The sequence below is a fragment of the Triticum dicoccoides genome, chromosome 1A (assembly GCF_002162155.2).
Source record: "Triticum dicoccoides isolate Atlit2015 ecotype Zavitan chromosome 1A, WEW_v2.0, whole genome shotgun sequence".
Lineage (NCBI taxonomy): Eukaryota > Viridiplantae > Streptophyta > Magnoliopsida > Poales > Poaceae > Triticum > Triticum dicoccoides.
Window position 1 is genome coordinate 137,565,498 of NC_041380.1, and position 9,944 is coordinate 137,575,441.

Sequence of the window (9,944 nt, forward strand, 5' to 3'; positions counted from 1 at the left end):
ATCAAAGACATTGCTAAAGCAGACGCCTACCAAACGGGAGTTCTTGTACCTGCTAGAACGGCATCTGCTCGAACTTTTGTTTCTTAGAAAAGAAAATATGAACTCACAATGTGCAACAGAAATGTACCCACCGGTTGAGAAACCACCATAGTTGGATGATTGCTCACGCTAGTAAGATAGCTTTGACTCTTCTTGATCGTGATCTGGTGATCGGTCACACCCTCTTTAGAGGTTCTAGGCCCTGCCTATTGAGTCATCTACCACAGAAACAGAGTCTCGTGATGATCCTGGTACAAAAGGTTTGTCAGGCCCGCATTCAGAGACTTCTGCCTCAGACTCATATCCATAAAGATATTCTCTCGCTTTCTAGCTGTACCCTTCTTCACACCCACCACAGAGGTTAGATATTTCCCGTTATCAACATTGTCCAGGCAGGACTCTATTTTTAGAATGCTCGGAGCCAACCAAATAGTTTGCTATGTCCCTCGAGAAAGTCAAAACTTCATTAGAAATTCAGGACCAACTTAGGAAGGCACGGACTCATACTTTGTAAGGTCGAAGTCCACACATAAGAAAATAACCAGTGCCTACGAATACCCCCTTCTTCACCAAAGGGTGCGGTTAACTAACCCAATTTACCGGGATCAGACGCTATGTCAGACATTTAGCTAAGACGTTATGCTCTTTTGATTGAATTATAAGAGAATTCAATCCCTAATTGGGCGTACCTTCGTTGACGTCAAAACGCGCTCGCTTGAAGCCCCTACGGAGGCGGGTTTGTAAGAGAAATAAGAGGTGAATTAGCGCAGTTAAGAACTTCCTAAGGGCTACCACCGGCGGCCACCTCAAATAATGGATCAATTGGAGCTTATTTGTTAAAGCCACCACCCTGGTATCACAGATCCAACTTGGTTCAACGAATATAAACAAGAATTTAAAGGGATAAATATTAATGGCCGCCGCATCGCTCGTGTAATTTGCTAATCCAAATTCAACATTTAAGTGCATTTCAGTAGCTTGAAAACGAAGTCATTGCTACTGGCTTCACTATTTTAGAGATTACTCTGGGCAGAATCCACCGACTTCAATAGCCAATCGGACCACTGTCTCCTTCAACAAGAGTAATAAAAATGCTTTCTACCGTCGCCTACTTCTCCGGGAGACCAGTCTAAAACCAACCAAAAGGTGAACAAAATAAGTCATAACAGAGGTTTCGAGAGTGCCCAACTTCACCACCCGCTCTTAGATTCCAGAATTCGTGGCCTGAGCTTCATTCACTGATTTATTCGGGTGCATTCCTTTCGCACCCCGGTCAATGAAATTCCTGAATTCAAGTACCTCGACTTTCCAATATTGATAGTTCGCGAAAGAACTAAGATATTCAAGGCTATACCAACTGAGCTATCCTGACCACTTATGGAATCTGGATTCCCCGGTTTTCTTCCTGGCTCGGACTCCTTGTCTGGAATAGGTCGCGTAACAACCTCCCGGAGGGAGACTCGAGTTATTTACTTCTTTGTTAAAATAGATTATATAGCCATGATGGTTGGTCAAGTGGACAATGCCCAGGTGGGTAGACCCATATAGTAGGGGAGATAAATGCCCTGCAGTGCTATTGAGACCGATCTAGGTTATTGATGGCTTTTATTTAAAGACAAGGAGCTTAAAGGTGATGGATAAGGCTTTCACCCATCTGATACTGAGTAATCCGTTAATCGATCCCCAAGGGAAGGGTACTTGTATCTATAGCACATTGGTGTTTCAAGCAGGCCAGCCCACTCTTAACAACAATGCAATCAGTCCATTCACTCAAAACCGGAACCCACACTCAAAGTTAAGGTCAATACTCCATTTATACATACCAGCCTCGACAGATGGGAAGCACCTACAGCATAATCACTCATGAACACATATTGACTCACTTCTAGATAGATTAGTTGATTCACAATGCCCGTAGATACCTATATATGTTATTGAACCTTTTTATTGGAATATGTTTATCTAAGGAAGATCGAACTAGTCTTAATATATGGAAGATCTTGGGGACAAGGAGCTTAAACGTTATCGATTGACATATTGGCTCGATCGAGGCCCAGGCTCTGCCCTCCGAGCACTTAAGCATGCATCCGGATTCGGGCTCTGGGCTTGCTCATCAATATGTCAGTGTGGCAAGTGCTTAATGTAGCATTCTTGTCAAGGACTTCCCAATGTTTAAATAGAGTCCAGGGATCTACAGGCTTGTATTGGGAATGCCATCCGCTTCCAGCGTGCGGTTGACCGGGCTGCCATCACAATAATCTAGGGTTTGCATATGCTCTAGCATTCATTCTTGTTCTTGGTCTTGCTTGTTCTCCCTGGATCTTACTGCTTCCTTCCTACCCCCGGTAGCAAAAGTCACGAGATTAGTTATTTAAAACGGGCCTTCTGCCTTGGATTGCTTTGGCCCATTTGACTGGATTCCCAGTATGGCACCTTGCCCATAAAAGCGAACTACTAACTTCGGTGAAGGAAGAAGCAAGTTCCCAAGAGAAGTGAAGTCATCAACCTGGTATTAGTTTGCCAATCTAAAAGTCAAGTGATACAGGTCGTGATGGGAAGAAAGAAGCGATTTCCTCGAATTTGCTTTCGAAAAGGTGTAGCTGCATGGAACAAAATCCACATTACCAGTTCTCAATTATGAGTAACTTGCAGGATAAAGATTCTTATTATTGTTAGCACCTCTGCTCTACCTTTCACACTAGCTTCCCGTCGCTCGAAGTACACTTCTCAACCACTAACTATCTCGCTCGATTTCTCCCGTAACTCTTCCACCTACTCCTTTGATGAAAGGTGAAGATTGTTGGGTTGATCCTTCGATTTGGGCATCGTAGGGCGCTTCTTCAGTCAGTGGGCAACGAATTCCGGATATCTAGTATGAACAGAGTGAACTGTTATGATATAAATAATCCATTGGAAAGCATGAGGTCTCACTTATGTTCAGTGCTTTTCTATTTCTAGCGCAATTGAAGAATAATTGGCGACGCTCTGCGATAATATGTTTTAGGGATAGCGTAATGCTATTTAGGATTCGGATTCTCGACTACTGGTATGATCAGTACTAGTATTTAGATATATACGACCCTCTACTGGTTTGACCTTCGAAAGGCGGAGAAAGTGGGGTTCAGGGCTTTAGGGCATACAATGGGTTATGGGGTCCATGGTACACGGATGCGCTAACCTGCAAGAAAACGCCTAGCGCTTAACTCGTCCGGTGCGGGTCTATTTCTCCCTTCGGGTCCTGTACACCTGTAAAAAGGGAAGGAGTCGTCAGGGCTTGGTTTGCTTTAATACCGCTAGGCCTTTCTCAATCTGTCTTCTTTGGAAAAAAGTGCATTTGACTAAGATCCGATGGCCTTGAATCCGCTAGACCCCAACCAAAGCATAGAGATGGATTCCTAGCATGAGGTGGATTAGAGGGCGTCCTAGCCGTAAATGATAGATACTATGGGTACTCACTGCTGTGCGAGGAAACGAAATCCTAGTCATGATGAAAGACACAAGTTATATATAACAATAATATCTATAAAGAGAAAGTATGCAATCCTTACGTCGAGCTTCCTTCGGTAATGTTGCAAAGGAAAGGAGATAAGTTGTTTCTCTTTATAAAGCTAAGTAAGGCTAAAGCTCTGTTTCCATTCCTGTTTATAAAAAAGAATGCTAGCACGACTTTCAAATAACCAGAAAGGAGTGTAGGATTGATTCCTCACATGATACGCATTTCCATCTAATCTAGTTGGGATTTAGGTTCCTGCTAGGTGAGATATTTATTTTTAGATAGCTGGAGGTACGAATTACCCGATTGTGAACGCTTCTTACTCGCAGGAATAATCCCATTGTGTCCACGTATCCACACGATTGGTTTCTGAACCAGAAGTTCATTCATTTTTGATCAAGAAACATGGCGCAGGTGTCAGATTGGAGTGATTATTGATACGTGGTATGAGCGAACAGAATGATTGGGGTTTGGGGTAGTAACACCAAAAGAAGCGTTAGTTGTTGTCTTGGATTGAGAAGCAGTGGCATCTTTAGAGGTCAATGCCCACGAAGGAAGGTCTTTTCTCACTCATTATTTAGATTAGTTAGCCGTGTGCACCTCTTCTTTTTTCCTTTCAGAATAGAAGATGGGGTTGTACCTGTCATATCTTGATACCAGTATTCTAGATTATGGTTCCTTTGTCGGTTTCCCCTGACCATACATATCTACTTCGGCGTGTAAAGAAGCTGCTCCGCTGATTACCCACCAACAGATGCTTTTGACACTCCTACCTTTTCCCTAGGATGAGTCTCCAAAGCGGGTCACTAATAGCTTCGGTGTGCAGGAAACTATGGCCACACCCTTTCCTACTCTAAAGCCGCTGCCCTTACTAAATAGTGAAGCCGTGCATACGTTTCCTCACTCAATCCGTCTGGTAGCAGAAGCCCTTTACCTAGGGTAGGGCTTCACGAGGTTTAAGTTTAAGATTATTGATAGAATCAACGAATCTCACTTCTAATGGGCTTTACTACACTACCAGAGGAGTACAAGTTTGAAACGGGCAGCAGCTGCACACTACCTATGCAATAATCAAGACGAAAGTAGGGCGCTTAGGACACTGGATTGGAAACTTAGACTGCCTTCCCTCTTTACTCGCTTGTTCCACTTGGTATTCACAATCAAAGGTCTCCCCAACCATTATAACAAGAACCAACCGTTGGATAGGGCCACCACTCGATGGGTTGGATCCTACTCACTACGCGGAAAACAACCATACAATTTAGTAATTCCGGGGCTTACTATTCAAGGGCAAATCAAGTAGAATTGTGTATATAGATAAAAAAGGAGAATGGCGAAGAAAGTCAATTTGTCCAAAGCACGGTGCCGACCTCCTTCTTTTATACTATACGAACGAGAATTCTCATTTCATGTGAATGGGCCCAATTTCCCTTTTGTTACTGGTCGGGACAACCTAAATCCTATATCGGTTTCTCAAGTGCCAAATAGAATAGTTCTTTTCCAAGTTTGGGTAGGATTCCCGACACCAATCACATCTGTAAGTAGCAAAGATTTAAACAAATAATGAGAGGCCTTTATCTAATTAAGTTGAATAATACACAGATTGTAATAAAGGAGCGTGCTAACTGTCACAGATAGCGTGGAGATAAACAGCACATACCGACTAAGTGTCGCGGTAGGTTGGCTGGTGCAGGCAGGTTTGATAACTCAGTAAGAGAGTATGACCACTTTGGGAAATCCCCTAGCTTTCGTCCCTCACTGTCTACAGCGTAGCCGTCATGGAACCCCAGTGTCTTCGTCAAGCATTCCACTCTAGTTTTCGCTACCAGTGTTTCAACAACACACAATACCGCCGGCCCCCATGCCACACATGTCAAATTATAGAATAGATCTCGAGTAGAGACAAGAAGACAGCACGCTAAAGCGATCGAAATGGTTGTACATGACTAGTCGTCTCCTGCGGCTCGCGATAACATGAATATCTCTCATTCTCTTCCATTCTTAGGCCTTCTTAAAATAAGACAAATATAAAGCAATCGAGCCAAAGAGAAAATCATGAAGCATCTAAGGTTTCCTTATCTTTTTACAATCTAGATCCTCCGAATACGATCATGCTTAATGTTACTGGCGCATGTTAATGTCTTAATCTCATAATAGACGAAAGAACGATAGGGAGTTGGTATCAAATCCATACCGATGATGAATGCATTCCATTCCATCGGTTAAGTTGGTATCCTCAAGAAAAAACAAAGCAGCGGAGTACCCATTTTTACATGAGAAAGAAAATGAGCTGATTTGAAGCTCTGCTCTTGTTATGTTGAACAAACACCCTGCGGGGCACGCCCTCCGGGGGTTTACGCCAGGAATTCCGTAGAAGAGAGTCTTGGTAAGAAATAAATAAAAAAGGTACAGTCTACCGCAAGTAAAAAACCCATAGCTTCTATCGCTGACGGCGCCTTTCAGGCTATCTAAAATACCACCATCGTAAAGGAGGATTCGAAGAAGATGGCATGACCGGGAGAGAGACGCAAGGATGGGACTGGAACGATTGAGAAGCACTCATTTATCACGGATGAATAAAAATATGCGTATAGTAAAGACATACACCCCATATCTGCGGATGATAGGCTCTAATTGCATGTGACCAGTACGGGAACCGACTTCATGTCTTTCCGGGAGTAGAGCTTGCGTTAAACTTGCTTCAATGGCGATGAAAATAACTCAGTTGGTAGACGATGTCATGTGACAGCTTGTTTTCTCGTTGAAGCATTCTTAGACTGATAGCTAGGGAAGTCCCATTTTGCAAGGGCTCGCGGAGTAGCCACAGATAGAAATTATCAAGTACCAACCAAATAGTTCTTCCAAGGCTAAAGGCAGGCTGACCCGCTAATTATGTCGTAGGTAGGGATCTCGTTTGAATAAAATCGTATAACAATGAAGCGAGAAAATGTATGCGCCCGCAAACGGCTTTCGAGGCGATCCTGACCAGCAAACGAACTCAAATTCAAGCGACCCTCAAAGCGAGGGGAAGACCCCATTCTTTTTGTCGAAATCTTACTGTACTTAAAAAGAACAATGTTGTTACTTCTTCAAATCTCTATTGTGTAGGTGTTCAGTCCCAGGTAGGAATAAGTAAAGGCTGTTTCTTGTTAGTCTGTCTCTTTCTCTTTAATAGCAGGTTCTTGGGTAAAAAACTCAGTCCCTTTAGAAAGTCCCCCTTTTTTAGGGAGCAGAGCTGAAAAAGATGGGAAATTCCAATGAATGATAGAGATTTGATTCTCTATGGAGATCTCACGTCCAGTGATATACGCTTTTTTCAAGAAAGTCAAACTCATATGTTCAACCCCACGACCACGTTCAAATCATCAAATCCGTTTGCAGTCCCACACAGAAAAGAAGGACCACTAGAGCGTGGGATATGGTACAACGGAGCGTCGGATAAGCTTTCTGGTTGCAGTTTTCTGTCTAATCTTTCCCGTCCGCTTTTCTTTGTTGAGTTTCCATGGATCTCTCCGACGAAGTAGCGGAAGCATGAAATGCTATTCACGAATGAGCATTGCTATCTGATTCCTACAAAAGAGAGAGGGGAAGCTCACTTTTGTCAAATGGGGCTAGAAAGCATAGAACCCCGTCTTAAATCAACCGGTGAATCCAGAATCAAAGTGAGGAGAACAAGATATGTTATGAGAAGAGTGATGTGGGAATAGATTGCATTTCAAAAAGAATCTATACACTCAATAAGCCAGAACGGGAAGATTCAACTGCAAAAAGAACTGGTACGGTGTGAGAAGAGGCCTATTCTCAATAATGAACAAGATGATGCAGCTCTAGTTGCTGGAGGCAGAGGACGTGGACGCGGCAGGAATAGATCCAGGGGGAGGGCGCGAATAAAAAAGGCTATGAGGATCATAAAAATTGAGGTGGAGGGAGATTGTATAACTAAGGATCGAGTAGAGGAAGACGTCAGTCTTTCAGTTGTAGATGATCATTACCGAAAAAGATGTACATTCGAATGAAAAAAGAGGGCCTGTCCGAGAGGAAATAAAGAATATTCATTTGCGGATTCTTCCGAACAAGCAACGGATTGAGAAACTAGCGCGAAAGCCGTTGCGCGTTAGCACATCCGTTTTCTTGCTCGGGAACGAGGGGACTAAAAAAATTGTCAAAAGCCATCTTTCTCTTTAACTAACTAAGTATTCTTAAAAATATGTATGTCTATGAGGTATTTTCACTTAATGGGAAGTAGGCATCTCATTCATAGGCAAGAGCAGGCCGGCCTGAAGGCATGAACTGAAGGCAGGCAAGAAGGCATTAAATGGCTTTTAAGGTTTCGGTGTAAAGATGCGGAGTACAGTATCTTTCTTTCTATAAAAATATGTGGAATCCGCGATCCTATCCTATTTTTGAAGTCATTTTTTCATTCGAAATTATTTTCTTTCCCAAGAGCACTCAAACATAGATTGAAGATCTTCAGTTCTTCGGTCGGCAGCCGCAGTCAGTAATAGCAAGCAGCGTCCCATACTACTTTTCCTTTGAATGTTCATTCTGGAATTGAATGTCACAAACAAGACTCATACTTTAGGAAAAAAAACTGCTTGAATCAGGAGCTGTAATCCGCAGCTTTAGAGATAGGGGCGGCAGTCACAGCATTGGCAGCAGTGAGTAGAGGTCAAGAAGAAGAAGCGGTAAGAGCAGTTAGAGAGCAAGCAACGACTCATCAAACCTTTCTGTTTCAGTTACAGCTCAAGCGGTTTGTTTTCAAGTAAGGTACTCAAGCAAGCTTTCCTCCTGAAGACAGAGTTTCGGGTGAGCTAGCAAAGAAAGTCAGCAGTTAATCGGAAATTTAGGTCAAATTAGCATTTCGTAAGTTTTAGTAAGGCCAGTTATGGGAAGCAGGCCATGGAGAAAGAGAGGAATCAATCGTCCAACACTATGTTAACAAATACGTGAAAGGTTTGATTATTCCATACACTTGAACGTGTTCCTTATTAATAGGTTTCGGAGAGACAAGCAATGATTGCTTGACGATCTTCACTACATGAGACTAGACTTGACTCAAGCTTCATACGAAAGCATTTACTGAACTAAAGCCGTTGAGCCAAGTCAAGGGAAAGACATATTCTAAGAAATTCTGACCGTCGGTCGGGATGGTTTGTGGATTCCGAACAGCTATGATAACTGAACCTAGCAAGATAGTAATTACGACCCAAGAAGTGATGAGTACTTGGGCATGAATTTGGAAACCTCCTATTTGCCAATAGAAGTGTTGGCCTACTTCTACACCCGATATATCGTATAACCACTTGAGTGTTTTAATGGAACATGGTATAATATTCATATTGACCTCTGATAGAAATGGAACTTCAAAAAAGTGATTCTTCTCTTAAGAAGCAAATAGCATTTCCTATTGATTTGTCCCCTGGACTAGACCTATGTAGATTCGGAATTATCCGTCGCTACGCTGTTCCCAAGGACTAGCAAAATCGAAATAGCGAAATTCTTGGGTCATCCCAATGGGTTCAGAAACCACACGTTTCTCTGGATCATCATAGCGTATGTATTGGTATGCCATTTTAGAAAGCACAACAATGGAAATGGGTAGTCAGTATTGGTATAAGATCTATTCCCATGTTCCGATCTTTTCATTTTATGTACCCATTTCTTGGGTAAAATCTCACAACACCCGCCCCTTCATACTTGGGGGGCGTAGTTGACTAAATCAATCCAGTTGCTAACATCAAGGAATAACCAACTATGAGGTCCACGTAACATGACATCATAATAAGTATCTCTTAGAAAGTCTGGCATTACTATTAAGTCTTCGTTCACAGTCCGAAGAAGGTCAGGCATGTCCCATTGTGAGGGTATCTGTTTCCCTTCTTGCTCCACTAATCTTGTGCATTCTGCACAAATCCTCATAAACAAGTCGGAAGCCTCCAGCGGAGCGCTTTCCGCATCTGACCTAGTTGATGAGCCACTAAAAAAAGACATATGAGTTTGACTTTCTTGAAAAAAGCGTATATCACTGGACGTGACATCTCCATAGAGAATCAAATCTCTATCATTCATTGGAATTTCCCATCTTTTTCAGCTCTGCTCCCTAAAAAAAGGGGGACTTTCTAAAGTGACTGGGTTTTTTTTACCCAAGAACCTGCTATTAAAGAGAAAGAGACAGACTAACAAGAAATAGCCTTTACTTATTCCTACCTGGGACTGAACACCTACACAATAGAGATTTGAATAAGTAACAACATTGTTCTTTTTAAGTACAGTAAGATTTCGACAAAAAGAATGGGGGTCTTCCCCTCGCTTTGAGGGTCGCTTGAATTTGAGTTCGTTTGCTGGTCAGGATCGCCTCGAAAGCCGTTTGCGGGCGCATACGTTTTCTCGCTTCATTGTTATACGATTTTAT